Source organism: Mirounga angustirostris, unplaced genomic scaffold (assembly GCF_029215605.1).
Source record: "Mirounga angustirostris isolate CCGP_5_RB_7025 unplaced genomic scaffold, mMirAng1.0.hap1 SCAF_16, whole genome shotgun sequence".
NCBI classification, from domain to species: domain Eukaryota; kingdom Metazoa; phylum Chordata; class Mammalia; order Carnivora; family Phocidae; genus Mirounga; species Mirounga angustirostris.
In genome coordinates, this window is record NW_026991724.1 from 13,988,735 (window position 1) to 14,011,421 (window position 22,687).

The 22,687-nt window shown below is 40.8% G+C and overlaps 1 protein-coding gene and 1 long non-coding RNA gene across 3 annotated transcripts in view; one reads left to right on the forward strand and one right to left on the reverse strand.

The window, feature by feature from the left end:
- The window catches only part of AP1G1 (adaptor related protein complex 1 subunit gamma 1), an 81,186-nt gene extending 61,299 nt beyond the window's left edge, over positions 1-19,887 (reverse strand). The window contains exons 1-2 of one of the 2 annotated variants that reach the window (XM_064581187.1): positions 19,561-19,835; positions 14,186-14,351 (exon numbers count right to left, since the gene is read on the reverse strand). The gene's annotated coding sequence lies outside the window, so the exon portion shown is untranslated. Of the gene's footprint in view, positions 1-14,185; positions 14,352-19,560 lie in introns of both variants that reach the window. The other variant, XM_064581186.1, reaches the window with a different exon arrangement.
- LOC135362844 (uncharacterized) lies at positions 19,831-20,703 on the forward strand. Its single transcript, XR_010408193.1, has 2 exons — positions 19,831-19,962; positions 20,175-20,703. It is a non-coding gene; the product is annotated as an uncharacterized LOC135362844 (long non-coding RNA).
- Positions 20,704-22,687: the final 1,984 nt, after the last annotated feature.

Consider the following 22,687-nt stretch of genomic DNA (forward strand, 5'->3'; position numbering starts at 1 on the left):
GCTCAAGTCATGATCCCGGGGTCCTGGGATCAAGCCCCACATCGGGCTCCCTGATCAGCAGGAAGCCTGCTTCTCCCTCTCCCACTCCCCCTGCTTGTGTTCCTGCTCTTGCTATCTCTCTATCAAATAAAGAAATAAAATATTTTTTAAAAAATTACAGAGTATAAGCAAAGATATAAAAGACCTGAATGCCATCATCAACCGACTGGATCTAACCAATAGTTATGGAACACCTCAACCAACAACAGCAGAATATACATTCTTTTCAAGTGCATACAGAACATTCACCAACATAGACCATTTCCTGGGTCATTAAAAAAAAAAAGTTGATAAATTAAATGAATGGAAATCATATAAAATAAGGTACAGTCTGACCATTAATAGAATTAAACTAAAAATCAGTAACAGAAAGCTAACTGGAAAATTCTCCATGGACTTGGAAATTAATACATTCCCAAATAATCCATTGGTGAAAGAGGAAATATCAAGGAACATTAGTAAATATATGGAACTGAACAAAAACATAAACACACATTAAAATTTGTGGTACACACTTAGGTAGTGCTTAATGGGACATGAACAGCATTAAATTCCTGTGTCAGAACAGCAGAAACATCTCAAGCAATCTAAGCTTCCATTTAAGAAACTAGAAAAAGAGAAAAATAAATCCAAGAGAAGTAGAAAAAAGCAAATAATAAAAAATTGAAATCAATGAAATTAAAAACAGACATTAGGTCAAGTCAACGAAACCAAAAGCCGGTTCTTTGAGAAGACTAGTAAAACTGATAAACCTCTGGCTAGATGATAAAAGAGAAATAACACAAATCACCAGTATTAGTAATGAAAAGGGGATATCACCACAAACATTAAAATGATAATCAAGCACCTGGGTGGCTCAGTCCTTAAGCATCTGCCTTCGGCTCAGGTATCACAATGCACATCACAACTGGACATTCATATGCAAAAAAACCTGAACTTCAACCTAAATCTCACACCTTACAAAATACTAACTCAAAATGGAGCACAGATCTAAATGTAAAACATACAACTATAAAAAACTGTTAGAAGACAACAGAGGAGAAAATCTTCATGACCTGGGGTTAGGCAAAGAGTTCTTAGACATCGTATCAAAGTCACACCCATAAAAGAAAAATTATAAAACTGGACTTCATAAAAATTACAGACTTTTACACTATTAAAAACACTGTTAAAAAAATGAAAAGACAGGGCGCCTGGGTGGCTCAGTTGGTTAAGCAACTGCCTTCGGCTCAGGTCATGGTCCTGGAGTCCTGGGATCGAGTCCCGCATCGGGCTCCCTGCTCGGCGGGGGGTCTGCTTCTCCCTCTGACCCTCCCCCCTCTCATGTGCTCTCCCTCATTCTCTCTCTATCAAATAAATAAATAAAATCTTTAAAAAAAAATGGGCATTAAGGGGCTCCTGGGTGGCTCAGTCGGTTAAGCATCTGCCTTCGGCTCAGGTCATGGTCCCAGGGTCCTGGAATTGAGCCCCACATCCAGCTCCCTGCTCAGCGGAAAGCCTGCTTCTCCCTCTCCCTGTCTGCTGCTCTGCCTACTTGTGCCCTCTATCTCTCTGTCAAATAAATAAATAAAATTTTTAAAAGTAAATAAATAAAAATAAAAATGGGCATTAAGTTTTAAGAATCTTGAATTCAGAAAGCAGCAGGATCAAAGTTTTTAATCAAGAAAATGAAAAAGTTTAACAGTTCAGGGCGCCTGGGTGGCTCAGTTGGTTAAGCGACTGCCTTCGGCTCAGGTCATGATCCTGGAGTCCCTGGATCGAGTCCCGCATCGGGCTCCCTGCTCAGCAGGGAGTCTGCTTCTCCCTCTGACCCTCCCCCCTCTCATGTGCTCTCTCTCATTCTCTCTCTCTCAAATAAATAAATAAAATCTTTAAAAAAAAAAAAGTTTAACAGTTCAGCACCCATTAACTACAGTTAACAGAGAAAACAGTATCATAAATGATATCAACATAAGCATCATTTATATCCATTTCAAAGGGGGCAGGGAGAATGTAAAAAATATGTAATCAGAAGTTAGCTTCATGCATCTCTTCTTTTTCCCTCCTTATTCAATTCGTCACACTATCCCATAGATGACCTAAGTAATAGGGAAACATGTTACACCAAAAAGTTGCCAACCACTCTTTAAACAAATATTTGCTGAGCCTTCTCTATGTCACGCATTGCAATAAATGCTGGTGACTGCCAAGGTCATGATCTCTACCCTTAAGAACTCAAAAGTCCAGTGAGGAAAACAGATTTTTTACAATTCCAGCAATATAAAAAAGCAGCAAGAACTGTTCTGGGGGTTTTGGGGGGTTTTTTGTTGTTTTTTTTGGTTTTTTTTTTTGTTTTTTAAGCAAGAACTGCTTTTGTTGACCAGTGACAGAATAGAAAATTATATTTATGGTAAGCTAAAGTGTGTCACATGGCCAAACTAATTCAATATATTTAGAAAATCTTTCTTTTGCAAAATTAAGTGCCTTCTTGATCAGCCCAACAACTCCAAAATCCCATGTAGAAAGAGATCTACAGCACAGTACCAGCCCACAATTTCTCATCCAAAACTTTTAAGAACAAAACTTAGAATTTTCTGAATTTTAGAAAAGCAATGCAGTGCATATATTACAGGTCATAACTCGCCTACTATGTCTGGGGCAGCAGTTCCATTATCAAACAGTATTTCCGCAGCACCATATATGAATATTCACTCACACCAAATGAAAAAAAATAAATACCACATCTTCATGTCTGGTCACATCAGATTTTAACACCAAAAGAATTATGAAGAACTTCTGGGGTTTTGTTTAATTTCAGAAACTGACATAAAAGGATTGTGGAGACTTACCCTTATCCAATGACCCTAACCGTTGTTTAAAATGATGACCCTGGAGTGAAATTACCTGATTTTTATCCCAGCTCTACCACTTATCAGCTGTGTGTCCTGAGCAAATGACTTAACATCCCAGAGCTTCACTGTCCTTATCTATAAAATGGGGAGAGTACCTACCTCAAATGACTGTTACAAGAATTAAATGAGAATACATGTAAAATTCTTAGCACAGTGCCACGCACACAGTATGCACTAAACAAAAGTTGGTCATAATGGTTAGCTATATAAACCATCCTCGAATGAATTAATTCTAAGCAAAAATAAGTTACAAAAAGATACAGTACTAATATTTTATAAAGCTTTAAAATGTATAAAAGAACCTATTCTTTAGAGATAACAAAAATGCAGTAAGAGAATAAGAACATGCATGTGAAACATAAAGATCAACAAAGTGGCACATCTGGGAGAGGGAAATATGGTGAGGAACAAAATAATACACAGGAGGCTTCAGCTATATTGGTGATGCTTTATTTCTGAGACTAGGTAGTGGGTAAATGAATATTTATCATTATTCTCCATATGTTTTATGTCTGAAATGCTTCATATTAAAAAATTAAATTCAGAGACACCTGGGTGGCTCAGTGGGTTAAGCATATGCCTTTAGCTCAGGTCATGATTCCAGGGTCCTGCATCGGGCTCCTTGTTCAGCAGGGAGCCTGCTTCTCCCTCTGCCTGCCACTCCCCCTCTGCTTGTGCTCTGATGATAAATAAAATCTTTAAAAAAAATAAAATAAATAAAAGTTAAATTCAAATACATCTAACCTATGCAGTGAATACTGTAGACCTCATAATCTAGAAAACACAACCTACTTGCCCTTATTACAATGTTGAGAATTTCCTTACTTTTCAGGGCACCTGGGTGGCTCAGTTGGTTAAGCAACTGCCTTCAGCTCAGGTCATGATCCTGGAGTCTCAAGATCCAGTCCCGCATCAGGTTCCCTGCTCAGCAGGGAGTCTGCTTCTCCCTCTGACCCTCCCCCCTCTCATGCTCTCTCTCTCTCTCTCATTCTCTCTCTCAAATAAATAAAATCTTAAACAAAATAAGATAAAAAAGAATCTCCCTACTTTTCAAGAATTTTTACTTGCCTTTCAAAATTCTCAAAAACCACAAGATTCCTTAAAATACAACAGCTTAAACAATCTATTATTAGTAATAATAACAAGCTACCATGTTTTTAAAAATAAAGCATGAATATGGTGTATAGTGATGACTCAGCTAAACAGAACATAGATGAGAACTCAAAACACATGTTTATAACCTCATGCAACAATACTGACAGCATCACATCAACATACTAAAACATCTACTTTACTCTATTTGCACGCTCTAATTTACAAATTAGAGAACTGGAGGGGGTGTAGAGGAGGGTGGGAACCAGGAGACAGAGGCTGTTTTAGGGAAGAACTCTGATGATGGTCAAACTGTCATCTAACAGTAATGGAAGAAACAGTAGCCAGAAATGTAAACAAAACCTATATATAGCAGAAACAAGTATCCAAACAGCACAGCAGCAAGATTAATAAATTCTACAAATTTGCTCTACAACACTGTGCCTACAGATAACAATACTGTATTGTGCAACTGAAAATTTGTCAAGAGTTGGGGCGCCTGGGTGGCTCAGTTGGTTAAGTGACTGCCTTCGGCTCAGGTCATGATCCTGGAGTCCCTGGATCGAGTCCCACATCGGGCTCCCTGCTCAGCGGGGAGTCTGCTTCTCCCTCTGACCCTCCTCCCTCTCATGCTCTCTGTCTCTCATTCTCTCCCTCTCAAATAAATAAATAAAATATTAAAAAAAAAAATTGTCAAGAGTAGAAATTGCTTGCATTTTTACCACAATTTTTAAAAGTTTGTGCCCTTTAAATCACAGATTTTTATCCTATAAAGATTTTTAAATGATTAATCAAAGAAAAAGATCAAATCACTTGGTAAATCCAGCCTTTGAGTTCCATAATAATTACCTTAATTTATCTTTTGTTTTACAAATCCAAAATTAAAGACTTTATCTTAAACACACACACACACACAGCATAGTCATCTGAGCCTATTTAGTGTACTAGCAAAAAGCATTCAACTCCCCCTCAAGTCTTAAGATTGTTAAATAACAAAGAGTATCATAATTGGTTTTTATAAGACCCTGATTTATCAAGAAATGGTTCAATAACATCAACATTTAACATTTAATGCAGAGGATAGAAAACCTTAATATAAAATTGTATCCTAACATCAAATTATATCCATTAAATATGTTTATTAGTGCATTCATGTATATAATTTATAATTTAATCCATAGTGCATTTATAATCCAATTACAGACATTAAATATTGTTTATACCTCAATAAAGCTGTTTTTTAAAACTAAGATGACAATTACATGAAAAAAAATTATACCTGTGGAATAACCAATTTCTAAAAATTGTATAGTACAGTTCAGATACTGTCTGCTCTTACTGAACTACTTGACCCATTCAAGACTGAGAAAGATACGTTAAAGTCTACCACTATAGGGGTGCCTGAGTGGCTTAGTCAGTTAAACGCCTGCCTTCAGCTCTAGTCATGGTCCTGGGATCAAGCCCCACATGGGCCTCCCTGCTCAGCAGGAAGCCTGCTTCTCCTTCTCCCTCTGCCCCTCACCTCATCCCTACTCACAATCTCTCTAAAATAAACTTTAAAAACTTTTTTATTTTTATTTTTTTATTAAGGGATTCCTGGGTGGCTCAGTCAATTATGTGTCTGTCTTCGTCTTGGGTCATGATCTCAGTGTCCTGGGACTGAGCCCCGTGCCTGGCTCCCTGCTCAGCTCAGCAGGGATTCTGCTTGTCCCTCTCCCTCTGCCTCTCCCCCCACCCGGCCATGCTCTCTCCCTCTCCCTAATAAGTACATAAAATCTTAAATAAAAAATTTAATTAAGAAAAATAAAGTCTACCAGTATAATTGTGTTTCTGTCCATTTCTCCTTTTATGTCTATGCACATTTAGTATTTCAATAGTTGTATTCAATACCTATGTGTCCATCTGTTTTATATTTACATAGTTGGTACGCTGTAAAAATAAAATGTCCTCTTTTGTCCTAAAATACTTCCTAGGGTAGGAACACAGAAAAATCAAAATTCTAACTTGTTAAGATTCAGAGACTGCAGATAAATGTATTTATTTCATTAGTGGCTCTTTGATAAATAATGTTGAGGGGTGCCTGGGTGGCTCAGTCAGTTAAGCATTCGACTCTTTTTTTCTTCTTTTTCTTTTTTAAAGATTTTATTGATTTGAGAGAGAAAGAGAGAGACAGCAAGAGAACACAAGCAGGGTGAGCAGCGGAGGGAGAGGGAGAAGCAGGCTCCCCGCTGAGCAGGGAGCCCAATGTGGGGCTCAATCCCAGGACCAGGGGACCATGACCTGAGCCGAAGGCAGACACTTAACCAACTGAGCCACCCAGGTGCCCCTAAGCATCCGACTCTTGATTTTGACTCAGGTCATGATCTCAGGGTTGTGAGATTGAGCCCTGTGTCGGACTCTGTGCTGAGTGTGAAATCTGCTTGGGATTCTCTGCTTTCCCTCTCCTTCTGCCCCTCTCCCCTCACCCCCCCCCCCACACACACACACTCTCTCTCTCTCAAAAAAATTAAAATAAAAAATGTTGAAAAATAAGGAGAACATAAGCAAGTATGAATTTCATTTCAAATGTTTCTATCCAAAATGTAAACAAAATTAGGTTTTGGAGCTTAAGCTAAATTAATTACTTGATATACCCCCCAAAAAAACAAAATTATGAATGCTTACTATAGGAAAGAAACACAAAAGACAAAAAACCAATGACTATGTTCCAATTCTCCTAAAACTTGTTCCAAAACGGAGAAAATGGTTATTTTCCAAAATCTCCACAAATCTCTTTGATATCTTAAAAAAGATTTTATTTATTTATTTGAGAGAAAGAGAGAGCACACATGTACGCCTGAGTCAGGGGGTGGGGGCAGAAGGAGAAGGACGCAGGGCTTGATCCCAGGATACTAGGACCATGATCCAAGCCGAAGGCAGACACCCAACCTACTGAGCTACCAGGCACCACACAAATCTAATTAATAAAGATTTTCCTCATACTGCAATACTAACCTCAAGCCATGATTAGCTTTTTTTTCTTTGAAATGTGTACTTTTCCCACTCAACTATAAGCTCCTAAAGGCCAGATCCTTGTTAGTCTTAATTATCCTTGTATTCCCCTTACCTAAGAGTAGGAACTTGAGAAATACTGTATTTAAATGAATTCTAAATGTTAAAGAGCCTTAGATAAAGAAAATGCACTTGTCCTTTCCAAAACAAAGTAAAGGTGCACTGGCTACTTACCAACAACCATGGGAACGCATCAGGACTCAATGCAGTCCTCTATTCTACCCTGCTCAGTTAACTTACTTTCTACTTCTCAGCTCATACTACCTGGCTGTAACCTCTGAACCACTGACAGCCCAGTTAAGAACATATAACCAAAAAGCTGGGGCTTTCTTCCCCCAAACCTGAAGCTATGTGAGCTCTAATCTAAAAAAAATCCTAGGGGCAACTGAGTGGCTCAGTTGTTAAGCGTCTGCCTTTGGCTCAGGTCATGGTCCCGGGGTCCTGGGGTCCTGGGGTCCTGGGATCGAGCCCCGCATAGGGCTTCCTGCTCGGCGGGAAGCCTGCCCTTTCCCACTCCCCCTGCTTGTGTTCCTGCTCTTGCTCTCTCTCTCTCTGTCAAATAAATAAATAAATAAATAAAATCTTAAAAATAAATCAATAAAACCTAAATTAAAAGCAATTTCTCAATATTAAAATTACCTCCTTTTCTATCCAACACAAGAACTGTACTTAAAGTCTTTCTTGCTAAACAATGAGAAAAGATTCAAGAAATTAGATTCAATTAACTCTGCCAGTGATTACCCTATAACATCCAGTCACAGATTTAAGTATGGCTAAGAACACTCAAGGGACCTAAGTTAACACTAGGCAAAACCCTCCAAAAGCAGTTACTGTGCTCTCTCACCCACATTCTCCACATGGCCTTCTTTTTTTTTTCAAATAATAACAACAGTGCTTTTATTTTTTATAGTATTTACTCATATATATATATATGAGAGAGGAGGAGAGGGACAAGCAGACTCCTTGCTAAGCAAAGTCTGGTGCAGGGCTTGATCTCACAACCCTGAGATCATGACCTGAGCCGAAACTGAGTCAGACAGAGGCTTGACTGAGCCATCCAGGGGCCCCTCTCCACATGGCCATATTTTTAGATTATGCTCCACACAAAAGCCCTATTTCAGGTTTTTATTGCATATGATATCTGGATTGCTTTAATGCATTTACAACTTAGAAAACACTATGACCAAAGCAGTAAGAAAGCTTATACCAAACTGATACAGTATTAAGCTTTGATCAGACTTTTACTTTCCAATATCTCTTATAGATACCAACTGTCATTAATCTGACTTAGCTGGGTTCTTTTCACCCTCTTTGTGTTTCTGTGGATTGCTTTGAGTATTCGGGGGTAGGGAGGGGGAAGCAGCGCCACATGTATCTCCCCTGTATGAAGAAGTGTGCTTATAGAAGGGAAATGTTCTACAGAGTGAAGAAAAAGGGAGAGCAGTGTTAGTACATCACTGTTTGAATAAGAGAGACTATATCTGGGGATAAGTATATTGGTCACTGCAGAGGTAAACACCATTGTGGGACAGGGATAGTTTTTTGATGGGGTTTTACCAGGACCTAGAATGATGAAACATTCAAGACCATTCAACTTTATTTGCTCTGGCTTCTGCTCATAATGCAACTTTGTAACTATCAATCATCTTTCCAAGTATCTTGTCTCCCAAATTCCTCACACAAGGAAAGGGCTCTTCTTAATTTTGGCTCAGCTCATGATCTCAGGGTCCTGGGATCTAGCCCCACATCAGGCTCCACACTCAGGGGAGAATGTGCTCGAGAATCCTCTTCTTCGACTCTGCCCCTCCTGCCCTCATGTGCTCTCTCTCTAAATAAATCTTTTTTTTAAAAATGCCAAATAAATAATGATAAACACGATTAATATCTAATTTGACACTGGTGAAAAGCAATTTTCTACTCTCAACCCTAATATTAGCAAAAAACGTCCTAAGGAGTCCACAAATATCAAGAATTGTCACCAGATTCTCAAAACAAAAATTTTGTTTTTAAAGCTACGCCGCAAAGGTTATAATAAATGTTAGAGATAGACTATCTCTGCCTTATATAAATATAGATGCCTTTTTAACTTCTCTACATTTTCTATCTTTTATTTATTATTTTTTAAGATTTTATTTATTTATTTGACAGAGAGAGAGCGAGAGAGGGAACACAAGCAGGGGGAGTGGGAGAGGGAGAAGCAGGCTTCCCGCCGAGCAGGGAGCCCGATGTGGGGCTCGATCCCAGGACCCTGCGATCATGACCTGAGCCGAAGGCAGACGCTTAACGACTGAGCCACCCAGGCACCCCTATTTTCTGCTATCTTTTAAATAATGAACATTTATTTGAGCAATAAATCTTGCTTCGAAAATTCAAAGTAATAAAAATCATAATAATGGATTAGAAAGGAAAACTGTGAACTTTCAAAATAACAAGACAGCATTCATCCTGAAAGGAGTCACATTTATCTAAAGGCATTTTCTACAGGAGGACATTTGAAAGTTTATTAGAAAGTTACCAGAAAGTGATTTCATACTAAGATAATAAAGTTTTCCTAGCATAGTCTTCACAAATCCAAGTTCTGTTAATTCTGGATACCAAGAAAGGAGGGGAGGAGCATCTGGTCCACAGGAAATTAAAGATCCATTTTTAACCCATGTTTCTGACACCAGTTAGAAATAGAGGGGGAAAGGGCAACTGGGTAGCTCAATTGGCTAAGTGTCCAACTATTGATTTTGGATCAGGTCATGATCTCAGGGTCATGAGATTGAGCCCCATGTCAGGCTCTGCAGTGGGCATGGAGTCTGTGTAAGATTCTCTCTCCCTCTCTTAGAAAAAAAAAAAAGAAAGAAAGAAAAAAGAAATAGAGGAGGAAAAGTCTACTGACAATAGTATCAAAAACTATAAAATGCCTAGGAACAAATTTAGCAAGAAACGCATAAGAACTACATGAAGAAGACTATCAAATCTATGAAACCTTTATTGAAGAACCTAAAACTGAAACAGGACCTGAACAAATGGAAATTCATTATAAGGAAAAATTTAGGTCATTAAAAATGTCAGGCCTCTCGGGCACCTGGGTGGCTCAGCTGGTTAAGCCACTGCCTTCGGCTCAGGTCATGATCCTGGAGTCCCGGGATTGAGTCCTGCATTGGGCTCCCTGCTCAGCAGGGAGTCTGCTTCTCCCTCTGACCCTCCCCCTTCTCATGCTCTCATTCTCTCAAATAAATAAAAATCTTTAAAAAAAAAAAATATCAGGCCTCTCAAAATTAATAAATGAATATGGTGCAATTCCAAACAGTGGGCTTTTGTGAGGTTTACTGAACCCAACAGAATTATTTTCAGTCAACAGATGTAAAAATAAATGTTCAAGAATAGTTAAGAAAATGAAAAAGTACAGTGATAGGAGCTTTTCTTTTTCTTTTTTTTTTTTTTAAGAATAATTTATTTATTTTAGAGAGAGCGAGAGAGAGAGCACGAGTGGGAGGGGTAGAGAATCTCAAGCAGACTCCGCACTGAGCACAGAGCCTGATGTGGGGCTTGATCTCATGACCCTAAGATCATGACCTGAGCCAAAACCAAGAGTCCCATGCTTAACCAACTGTGGCACTCAGGTGCTCCGATAGGAGCTTTTCTTAACAGAGTGTAACTTTTCACAAAATTATTACACTCAAAAAAGTAAAATAATAGTAAAGAGAAAAAAAGAACCAGAAATAGAGCAAACATATATGAGAACATAACATATACGATGGCATTTAATTGGGGTGCCTGGGTGGCTCAGTTGGTTAAGTGTCTGCCTTCGGCTCAGGTCATGATCTCGGGGTCCTGGGATCAAGCCCCACATCAGGCTCCCTGCTCAGTGGGGAGTCTGTCTGTCCCTCTCCTGCTGCCTCTTCCCCTGAGTGCATGCTCTTGCTCTCTCTCCCTCTCAATAAAATCTTAAAAAAAAAAAAAAAGATGGCATTTAATTCACTGAGAAAAGGATAGTTTAATCCTCATGTAGTTGGCTCTCTATACAAAGGAAAACCATGTAAGACCCCCTGCTTCTTATCCTATAAAAGTTAATTCCAGGGGCGCCTGGGTGGCTCATTCAGTTGGGCGTCTGCCTTCGGCTCAGGTCATGATCCCAGGGTCCTGGGATCCGGCCCCGTACTGGGCTCCCTGCTCAGTGGGGAGCCTGCTTCTCCCTCTCCCTCTGCCTGCCACTCTGCCTACCTGTGCTCTCTCTACCACTGTCAAACGAATAAAATCTTTAAAAAAAAAAAAAAAAAAGTTAATTCCAGATGAATACATGTGTCATACAACAAAGAATTAATATTCCACAAGGTGTTTCTACAAGATAAAAAAAAAGGAGGAAAAACAACCTAAAAGAAAAATGAACCAAGGACAGGAAGAGAAAATTCTCATAAAGGAAATCCAAACAGCAAAAAAACATATCAAAAGAGGCTAGCTCCAATAATGGCCAAGAAAATTAAGACAAAGAGAAATAGGATTCATCATCCGGCAGACCAGTAAAAATTATTTATACATCTTATGATGTGATGATATAGAAAACCCACTGCTAGTGGAGGTGGAAATGACAACCTACTTAGAGAATAATCTGGCAATAAAAACACTTAAAGTATATTTCCTTTCACCCAGAAATCCCATCTTGGAGAATCTAATCTGTAGAAATAAAAGTAGCAGCAAATAAGGTGACGTGTACAAGGATGTTTACTGTATCACTGTTTGTATTAACAAAATCTAGAAACAACCTGAATGTCTTTAAGAAAATAACTGAATAGGTGTGCCTGGGTGGCTCAGTAGGTTAAGCGTCGGACTCTTGATTTCAGCTCAGATCATGATCTCAGAGTCTTGGGATCAAGCTCCGCAATGGGCTCTGCACTCAGCTGGGAGCCTGCTTAAGGATTCCCTCCCCCTGCCCTTCCCCCCCACCCCACTCCCCACACTCTCTAACAATAAATAAATACATTTTACAAAAAAGAACTGAGTAAGTTATGTATGGTACACATTCATGCTATGAGACATAACAGGGATGTTTAAAAAACAAGACTGAATTACATTTTCTAACCAGGATGTGTTAAGAAAAGCTTATTACAGGGGCGCCTGGGTGGCTCAGTCGTTAAGCGTGTCTGCCTTCGGCTCAGGTCATGATCCCGGAGTCCTGGGATCAAGCCCCACATCGGGCTCCCTGCTCCGTGGGAAGCCTGCTTCTCCCTCTCCCACTCCCCCTGCTTGTGTTCCCTCTCTGGCTGTCTTTCTCTCTGTCAAATAAATAAAAAACCTTAAAAAAAAAAAAAAAAGAAAAGCTTATTACAGAGTAATATAGTAAGTATGATCTCCCTTTTGTAAAAATAAAGAATCCTTATAAATGCACACATTTAGGTTACTATATACAACACTTGACCAAGCATGGAGAGAAATACTGAAGTATACCCATAACCTGGTAAAACAGCTGGGGAATAACAAGAAATTGAGGGAAATTCATAGCTTTAAATATGTTTTTAGATTTTTTTCATTTATTATAATGACACCTATTATTTTGTAAATTAAAAAGATAGATTTAAAAAAAAACTCTTAGCACTATAAAAGTATATCATTCAAACAAGAGAGAGATAGTAACAAATCATTGACTTGCATCAACATATTTCCATTTGGGGGGAAAAGACTGAAGTTCTCAACTTACTATCAGTTCCTTTAGCAAAATGAATTACCTATTAGGTATTCAAAAGAAAGAAGATGGGGAAGAGTGGGTTCCTTTGCTGCCACTTGAAACTTTTGCAAAAGAGTTTGAGTAAATCACAAAGAGAAAAGAATAATGCCAATTTCAAAATTAAACATCTAAATAATATTTTCAAGGACACAGACACAAGGTTTTGTATATGTTTTCTAAATCTGAAAATAAACTTCACTGACATCAACTTTACAGGTCAAAGTAAATGACCTGCAGTAGCTTCTCATAACTCAGGACCCTGACTGCTTTTGGCTCTGGCATCAACCAATTACCATATATCTGAGTATCTAAACAATTTTTCCATATTATTTTCATTCATAATACCTATTCCGTGGAGTAGCTACTAAGGGCCAGGCACTGTGCTATGCACTATGGATGTGATAAATTAGGTAGTTCTTGTCCTCTGAAAGCTCAAGGAAAGGTAGACAATTCAAGTACTTTAAAGAAAGTGCTACACCCCTTTGCCTGGGGGCGGAGAGGAAGGAAGAACACCTTCACTAGGTAGAAGGGAGAAAAGAAAAGCATTGTAGGTATAGGCTGAACAAGTACAAAAAAAATGTAAGAACATGGAGTATTCAAGGAACAGAAAAAAAAAAGTTGTGTGTGTAGGGGTGCCTGGTTGGCTCAGTGCAACTCTTGATACTGGGGTCGCTGAGTTCAAGCCCCACATTGGGTGTAGAGCTTACTTTTAAAAGTTTAAAAATAGGGGCGCCTGGGTGGCTCAGTCTGCTAAGCCTCTGCCTTTGGCCCAGTCGTGGGCCCAGGGTCCTGGGATCAAGCCCCACATCAGGCTCCCTGTTCTGTGGGGAGCCTGCTTCTCCCTCTCCCTCTGCCTGCAGCTCCCCCGCTTATGCTCTTGTGCCCTCTCTCCGTCAAATAAATAAATAAAATCTTGGAAAAAAAAGTTAAAAAATAAAGTTCAGTATGTGTAAATAAAAATAACACAACCAAATGACCTGCAGTAGCTTCTCATAACTCAGGACCCTGACTGCTTCTGGCTCTGGCATCAACCAATTACCATAAGCTACTTCTCTCATTCTACTCTTTTTTTTTTTAAAGCGTTCTTTTTTTTAAAGATTTTTATTTATTCATTTGAGACACAGAGATAGAGAGAGCGCGCGCGCGAGCAGGGGGAGAGACGGAGAGGGAGAAGCAAGCTCCCTGCTGAGTAAGGAGCCCGATGTGGGGCTCGATCCCAGGACCCCGGGATCATGACCTGAGCTGAAGGCAGACGCTTAACCATCTGAGCCACCCAGGCGTCCCTCATTCTACTTTCTTAAATAACCAACACATTTACTAAGTTTTCATCATGGAATGTTTCTAAAGAAAACAAAGCCCAACTTTCACTGGCAGAGACAAACACACATTTTAAAAACCTCACATATCGGGGCGCCTGGGTGGCTCAGTTGTTGGGCATCTGCCTTCGGCTCAGGTCATGATCCCAGGGTCCTGGGATCGGGCCCCGTGTCGGGCTCCCTGCTCAGCGGGAAGCCTGCTTCTCCCTCTCGCACTCCCCCTGCTTGTGTTCCCTCTCTCGCTGTCTCTCTCTGTGAAATAAATAAATAAAATCTTTAAAAAAAAATAAAAAAATAAAATAAAAAAATAAAAACCTCACATATCCAGAGTACTATTAGAAAAAGAAGCTCTTCTCACAACAGCTTACCTTCAATAACTTATACCCAAAACCTAGTATCTACAAAAATATTACTTTGAGTTAGTTTCTGCATTCATCTCAAACTAATGTTTTCACCATATTTTAAAAGGATCATGTTTTCAAAAATATCAAAAAGTGGGAAGGGAACCAAATCCTTTGTGCAGACTTTAAAAAGAAATTTTAAAAAATTAACTTCCCTTCGGGGCGCCTGGGTGGCTCAGTTGGTTAAGCGACTGCCTTCGGCTCAGGTCATGATCCTGGAGTCCCAGAATCAAGTCCCGCATCGGGCTCCCTGCTCGGCAGGGAGTCTGCATCTCCCTCTGACCCTCCTCCCTCTCATGCTCTCTGTCTCTCATTCTCTCTGTCTCAAATAAATAAATAAAATCTTTAAAAAAAAAAAAATCAACTTCCCTTCCTTTTCTTCAGCTTCAAACAGAATAATTTCCCAATAGTGAGGTTTAGTAAATAGCTTCACTAAAATCATCTGTAAAAACACTAATGGAACTCCTTTTACTTTGAGTTGTACAACTATATGACCATTTACTAAAGTTAGATCTTTTAACGCAATAGTGTACATCATCTATTCTATATCAGTCTCATTTTTAACCCAAAGGTTTGTGAGGGGAGTGCAAATATTTTACAATCCCAAGGATCTAAGATCATGTCTTTCTCATATTTGCTCTTCCCAAAAATCCGTAACATTAACCTCAAGGCCAAACGAGCTGAGAAGCCCAGGATGCTCAGTAAAACACAAGAAAGCTGGAGTGAGCAAAGCAACTGCCTATCAGGTTACACTGTGACTGTTGCACTGTAACAACAGAGAAAGGGAGTAAAAACTACTTGCCTTTAAGATGTCTTTAGTTATTTATAAAGTACAAAGGTCACATATGTTTTCATCACCTTTTAAAAAACTATGATTTTTTCCTTTGAAACCTATTTTTCACTGACAACATTTTTAACTTATTTTCCCTCTCCAACTATCTAAGCCAAAAAACAAAACAAAACTTCCAAGTACCTATTGAAAAGGCATTTCTCCTTGCAAACATTTTACCTTAAACCTTGCCCTTTTTATACAAAAGTGTTAGTTAATGCTGACTCAACAAGTTTGTCAAGTGTGAGGTTTTTTTTTTTCCACTTCTGGGCCCTTCGAACTTTGACAAGAGATTGTTCTAGTAACCAAATCATGCCAAATTAAGTGTTTTGTGTTACTCCTTCAGTGAAGGAGAAAAAACAAACAAACAAACATTACATGTATTTTCAAGACAGAAGAATGTCTTCAAGGATATAAAATTTTCTTTTTTTTTTTTTTTAAGATTTTATTCATTTAGGGGCGCCTGGGTGGCTCAGTTGGTTAAGCAACTGCCTTCGGCTCAGGTCATGATCCTGGAGTCCCGGGATCGAGTCCCGCATCGGGCTCCCTGCTCAGCAGGGGGTCTGCTTCTCCCTCTGCCCTCTTCCCTCTCATGCTCTCTGTCTCTCATTCTCTCTCTCTCAAATAAATAAAAATCTTTATTAAAAAAAAAAGATTTTATTCATTTATTTGACAGAGAGAGAGATAGTGAGAGCAGGAACACAAGCAGGGGGAGCAAGGGAGAGGGAGAAGCGGGCTCCCCGCTCAGCAGGGAGCCCGATGTGGGGCTCGATCCCAGGACGCTGGGATCATGACCTGAGCTGAAGGCAGACGCTTAACCACTGAGCCACCCAGGCGCCCCAAGGATATAAAATTTTCTATACAAAAAGGCAAATGGAAAAATCCTAATACTTTTTGACACAAATACAATTTTAAAAACCTGTAAGCCAAGAAATATGAGAGCTTAGATAAGTCTATGTTTTCCTAATTTTAAAATTAGTTGTTACTTTAAATCTTATCCTGCATGAAATGAACTGAATAAAGGTAACAAAGGGATGAAGACGTCAAAATCAAGAACTGAAAACAATTCATAAAGCTGAGAATGAATGAACTTTAAGGACCAAAATTAGCTAAACAAGTAGCTGCAGTTTACAGAAAGGTAAAGTAATAGTTTTAGATTCTCAGAAGCTAAGTTTTAAAGTTTTGCTATCAATTAAGTCCTGCTTTAGACACAAAATTTTTAAATCCTTATCAAATGCAAAGAAGGGGATTAAGCATTTCGAAAATCTGTTTTGGTATGTAGTTTCCTAATTCATTTTTTTTTAATTAAAAATAATCTTTTGGAAAATACTTATTCAACTTTTTCAATACATACAGAGTTTTTACAAATCACAAAAAACTTGGGGGCACCTGGGTGGCTCAGTCAGTTAATCGGCTGCCTTCGGCTCAGGTCATGATCTCAGGGTCCTGAGATAGAGCCCCATATCAGGCTCCCTGCTCTGTGGGGAGTCGGCTTCTCCCTCTCCTGCTGCTGCTCCCCCTGCTTGTGCTCTCTCACTCTCTCTCTCAAATAAATAAATAAAATCGTTAAAAAATAAAAATAAAAATAAATCACAAAAAACTTGGCGGCGCCTGTGTGGCACAATCAGCTGAGGATCCAACTCTTGGTTTTAGCTCAGGTCGTGATCTCAGGGTGGTGAAACCGAGCCCAAAGAGGGGCTCCACGCTCAGTGCAGAGACTGCTTGAGACTCTCTCTCCCTCTGACCCTCCCACCTGCTCCCAAGCTTTTTCTCCTGTGCACGCTCTCTCATTCTCTCTCTCAAATAAATAAATCACAAAAAACTTAGACTTTTGTTTTTGTACATCACTAATTTCAAGACTACTTTTTAAAATAAATAGGGGTGTGAAACATCAGGTATTGCTGACCATTTTTGTACTTTACAGTTTCACTCTAAAATTCACTATCAAGGGGCACCTGGCTGGTCCAGTTGGTAGACCATTCAACTCCTGATCTCAGGGTTTTGAGTTCGAGCCCCAAGTTAGGGGTAGAGTTCACTGAAAAAATAAAATAAAATTCACTCTCAAATCTAGAACCGGTAAAAGTGAAACAGATCAAAGAACAAGCAACTGCTCCCAAAAGAAAATGAACTCAAGTTTCCTAAACAGTAATGTTTCTTTCGAGTATAATCCCACAACCTTAAACACAGTAGACATTGAAGTATGTGATCAACAGTGCACTACACAGTATTTTGCTTGTAATTTGTAAGGCAAAAGAACACTCTCCAATTAAATGCAAACTACCTAAGAAAGAATGACGTTTAACTACCAATACATTATACCACGAAATGAATGGAGTTAAATGATACCTATCTGATAGCTCTTCCAATAACCTTGTTTTAAAAAAGTGTAACTCAGAAATGGAACATTTCAGTAACAACAAGGGGATACTTAGCAAATGAGTAAGCATTCCATAGATGTCCAGGGGTTTGATCGTTTCTTTAACCAAAAGAGAAAACTCCCTATCTTGGGAGTAAATACACAAATACTAACATAATTTTGAAAAGCCCCTTTAAAACAAATAACAAGAACACTATTTACAATGAAAACATTCAGTCTCCTACTGAGACATCATATGACCGGTACAGGAATTTATCTACCTGATGATAAGAATAATGCACTTAGACATGGATTAGAAGTATTAAAAGGTTTGATCCAAGTTCAAGTTATAAATTTTTTTCACTTTCTCCTTCATCCCTCTACACCCAGTCCATTAAGTTACAAATTTAAATTTCAGCAGTCACTAGGCTGTAATCTGAAATAAGTTATTTCTCTTTTGCATATTTAAAAACCCAGGCTGAGATGAAACAGAGGTGATTCAATCACACTCGCCTAACTTGAAATGTAGGAAATAATCAGTGAATTACTGTGAAATACTTTTTATTCAAGCTACTATATTGCAAACATACTTTGACAGCAGCATAAAAGTGGTGAGATTATAGATACCTAGAGAGTCTGTATTTTTAAACCAAAAGTTAAGGTGTTACAGTCTGACAAATATTATGGGGAACAGTGGAAGTGAATATTCAAAATTCAACTAACCCCCAAAAAATCCAACACACGAAGTCAACCTAAGTAGTTTTTAGGATCAGTCAGCAAAGATTATTACTGCGCAAAACACCTGCAAGTTAAGATCACTAAGAAATCTTCACTCCTCTCTTCTGTTAACTAATCCCTACAGTAGCCAAAAAAGTTACTTCCCTTTCTGCCGATGTCGGATTAAGATCCTTCCTTCTCAGGCAATTTTCATGCCCAGGGATATATAACACCAAGACAAATACGTAAGTGTCAATACGCACCAAAAAGCCAAGTGTTCAGCACAGGAAGGGAATTCACAAATGAGAAAACATCTGTGAAGTTAGTTAAAAACTCCCTCCTTCCTAAAAGGATCCTCCCTACCCCTCCCCAAAAGCCATTTAATCACCTTTACAAACATTTACTGCTAAAGTGTACGCTGAGCGAGTGCTTCATGGATCCCTTCATCAAACCCGAACAGGGAAACATAACCAATCGTCCCGACTCTTTCAGACAATCAAGACGACAGAATTATTAGAAACGGACGTCCGCAAAATCAAGAGTTTGAGAGAGGGGTAAGCAGTGCACTCGCAGGTGAGTTAGGGAGTGGGGGAGGCACACTGAAAATCGGGAAAGAAGTTGGTTGGAAGGCTAGAGAGAGGCGAGGCCGATGTCCGGTTCTGAGAGGACGGCACTGCAGGGCAGACAGCGATTAACTGAGCAACTGGAAGAGTTAAAGAGAGTTCTACGAAAGACCTGACCCGAGTACAAGATACAAGAACGGTGATATGTGGCTCACAGAAAACAAGCGGGGGTGGGACCCGCCCCGCTAACCCCCGCCCCGCTAACCCCCGGCTCCCTGCATGAGCCCTCAAAAGACGATCGAAGCCCGAGAAAGTCAATGGGTCCAAAGGAGGCCCGCACCGGCCGGGCAACGCCACAGCACAGAACGCAGCCGCGCGCGGAGCCTCCTGGTCCGAGGCCTCGGGTCGGCCCTCAAGAAGTCGGAGCAGCCCCTGGGGCTCCGGGCCCCTCCTGGACCAGCCTCTGTCCTCTCTTCTCACCCCTCAAAGCCTAGGACCGGACCTGTGGGATTGACAGGAAGCCTCCGACCGAGCGCTCCCGGCAGGCGCGGGGCAAAAGAAGCAATATGTTCTTAGCGCTGCGAGTGACACTCACCGGCCCGAAACCTCGAATGAAACCAGCAGCTCCGGGGGCGGCGGCAGCAGTGGCAGCAGGAACCGAACATCCAAAATGGCGGCTCCCTCGGCCTCACCACCGCTACTGCAGGCGGAAGGATCCTTTTAGGAAGGAGGGAGTTTTTAACTAAGTTCACACAGTATCGCAGAAACTTTGGTCTCTATCTTCTTCTCCTTGTCGATTCCGTGTTCCCTGGCTGCAACTTCTTGTGACCCCCTTCTCCTATTATCCAAGAACTCGGACCCCGCCGAGGACTATTTGCCAAGGAGGAGGTGACTGCTCCTAGCAGAGCGACGCAAAGCGTAGCAAGGCCCGGGGCGGTCACTGATGACGTGAGACGCTGCTGCCGAGTCACCGCTGCGAAGGGTCTGAGAGAGAAAGGTCCGGCTGACCCTGGAAGACTCCCAATATTGGTTCCGCTTGCGGGGGAGGAGCAGGCTGGGCTACCAGGAAGCGGCGGTCCACCTGCAGGGGGCGGGGCTATCAAGGTAGCTGAGGAAGTGGGCGAGGCGAGGCAGGTGGGGCGGGGACCTAATACACAAATATACCCAAACTGTTTTCTATCGTATTTGAGACCTTACCTTTCTCTCTAGGTTAACTTCGGGAACAGGCTCCAAGTGGTCTCGGATTCTAAAGATTAGATTAGACAGTGACACAGAAGAATGGATTCCAAACCCATCGCTCAAACCTCCTGCACTGAACAAGTCATTTAAACTCTCAGGGCCTCAGTTTCCTCATAATGTAAAAACAAAGGATTTGGACTAGTGAGCGTTAAAACCCTTCCAGAGTGGGCTGTGTCTCCATCAACTAATGACCTGAGCCAAAGACAGTCTACTCAGACAGTTCCCGGCTTGATAAATAATTACTAACACCTGACTCACATATTTTCCACGTGAACGGTAAAGAGGGTCATGATACCTTGGCCCATTTAAGGGAAAGGTGACCTATCTAAACTAAAATTCTTCAGGTAGATTGGCAGTAAAGTAGTCCTGAAATGAATAAAGCGCAGCACCTGGCTGGATGCCAAAAAGAACTGACCTAAGCGTAAATCTTGAGTTTAGAACCTGTCATTGACAGGAGGTTGCACTTTTTTCCTTAGACAGGCACTTTCAGGGATTTCAAGACATTTTTCCAAAAATCGAATTGAAGAGGGGCTCCTGGGTGGCTCAGTGGGTTAAGCGTCTGCCTTCCAGGCATGATCCTGGGGTCCTGGGATCCAGCCCTGCGTGGGCTCCCTGCTCAGCCGGGAGTTTGATTCTGCCTCTACCTTTCCCCAATGCTCCTGTTTTCTCTCTCCTCTCTCTCTCTCAAATAAATAAAATATTTTTTTAAAAACTGAATTGAGGGGGTCAACCTGTACAATTTTACTCCTGAACTACTAGGACTTACCAAGTGACTGGAAACAAAGCCCAGGGGCATGATAATAGTAATTGCCATTTTTTATTATTAAGTATTGATATCACATTGTTTATAAAAGCATCTTCCTTGTGTAATCTAATTTGACCCTCCCACCAACCTCCTAAATCAGACTAGGCAAGCATAAGTAACTTAGTTTTACAAATAAGGAGACTGAGGGGCGCCTGGGTTGCTCAGTCCATTAACCGTCTGCCTTCTGCTCAGGTCATGATCCTGCGGTCCTGGAATCCAGTCCCGCATCTGCTCCTTGCTCAGCGGGGAGCCTGCTTCTCCCTCTGCCTGCTGTTCCCCCCCTGCCTGTGTGCTCTCTCTCTCTCTGTCTCTTTCTCTGACAAATAAATAAATCTTAAAAAAGAGAGAGAGAGAGACTGAGGCTCACAGAAACTGTTACTTACTGAAAGACCCTCCCCCTTCCCTCCCACATTGGGGTTCTGCTAGATGGTGCCACCTCCTGAATTAGAAAAGAGTACACACCCACCCACACCCACACCCACACTCAAGGTAGAATCAGCCCAAATGGTCTGAGGAACAGAATGCTTGTGGAATTCAGTTGCCTCATACCCCTCAAAGCACTACTGTGCAGTGCAGCCTTGGATCATGCATCTAGTCAGTAGTAGCATAAAACTAGAACATGGTGATGTCACAACACATATTCCTCTGAAGTATAGCTAGGCATGAACACATGTTAAGAACAGTTTCCTGGGGGGGGCGTCTGGGTGGCTCAGATGGTTAGGCGTCTGCCTTCAGCTCGGGTCATGATCCCGGGGTCCTGGGATCGAGCCCCACATCGGGCTCCTGGCTCAGCCGAGAGTCTGCTTCTCCCTCTCCCACTGCTCATGCTCTCTCTGTGTCTCTGTGTCTCTGTGTCTCAAATGAATAAATAAAATCTTTAAAAAAAAAAAGAGAGAACAGTTTCCTGGAGGTGCCTGGGTGGCTCACTGGGTTGAGCTTCTGCCTTTGGCTCAGGTCAGGATCTCAGGGTCCTGGAATCAAGCCCTGAGTCCAGGTCCCTGCTCAGCGGGACCCTGCTTCTCCCTCTCCCTCTGCTCCTCTGCTCAGGCTTTCTCTCTCAAATAAATAAACAAAATCTTAAAAAAAAAAAAGGAAAGAAAGAAAGAACAGTTTGGGGCTCCTATGAAAGTAAGAAGTTTGCAGGTTGCAGAGGCGCCTGGGTAGCTCAGTCAGTTAAGCGTCTGCCTTTGGCTCAGGTCATGATCCCATCTGGCTCCCTGCTCAGCAGGGAGTCTGCTTCTCCCTCTCCCTCTGACCCTCCCCCTTGTTCTTGCTTGATCTCTTACTCTCTCTCAAAAATAAAAAATCTTAAAAAAAAAAAAAATTGGTTTGCCTTTAAAAAAAAAAAAGATGCCTGGGTGGCTCCGTCAGTTAAGAGTCTGCCTTTGGCTCAGGTCATGATCCCAGGGTCCCAGGATCGAGTCCTGCATCTGGATTCTTGCTCGGCAGGGTGCCTGCTTCTCCCTCTGCCTCTCACTCCTCCTGCTTGTGCTCTCTCTCTCTGACAAATAAATAAAATCTTTAAAAAAGAATAAATAGATATAAAAATTAAAAAATAAAAAAAGCTTGCATGTTGCAAAGCAGTTAAGGTATTTTGTTTGCAATGTCACAAAAATTTGCTTAGAGGTTGAATTTAAGTGTTTACCACTGCAAACCACAAAAGAAAAATTAAACTATC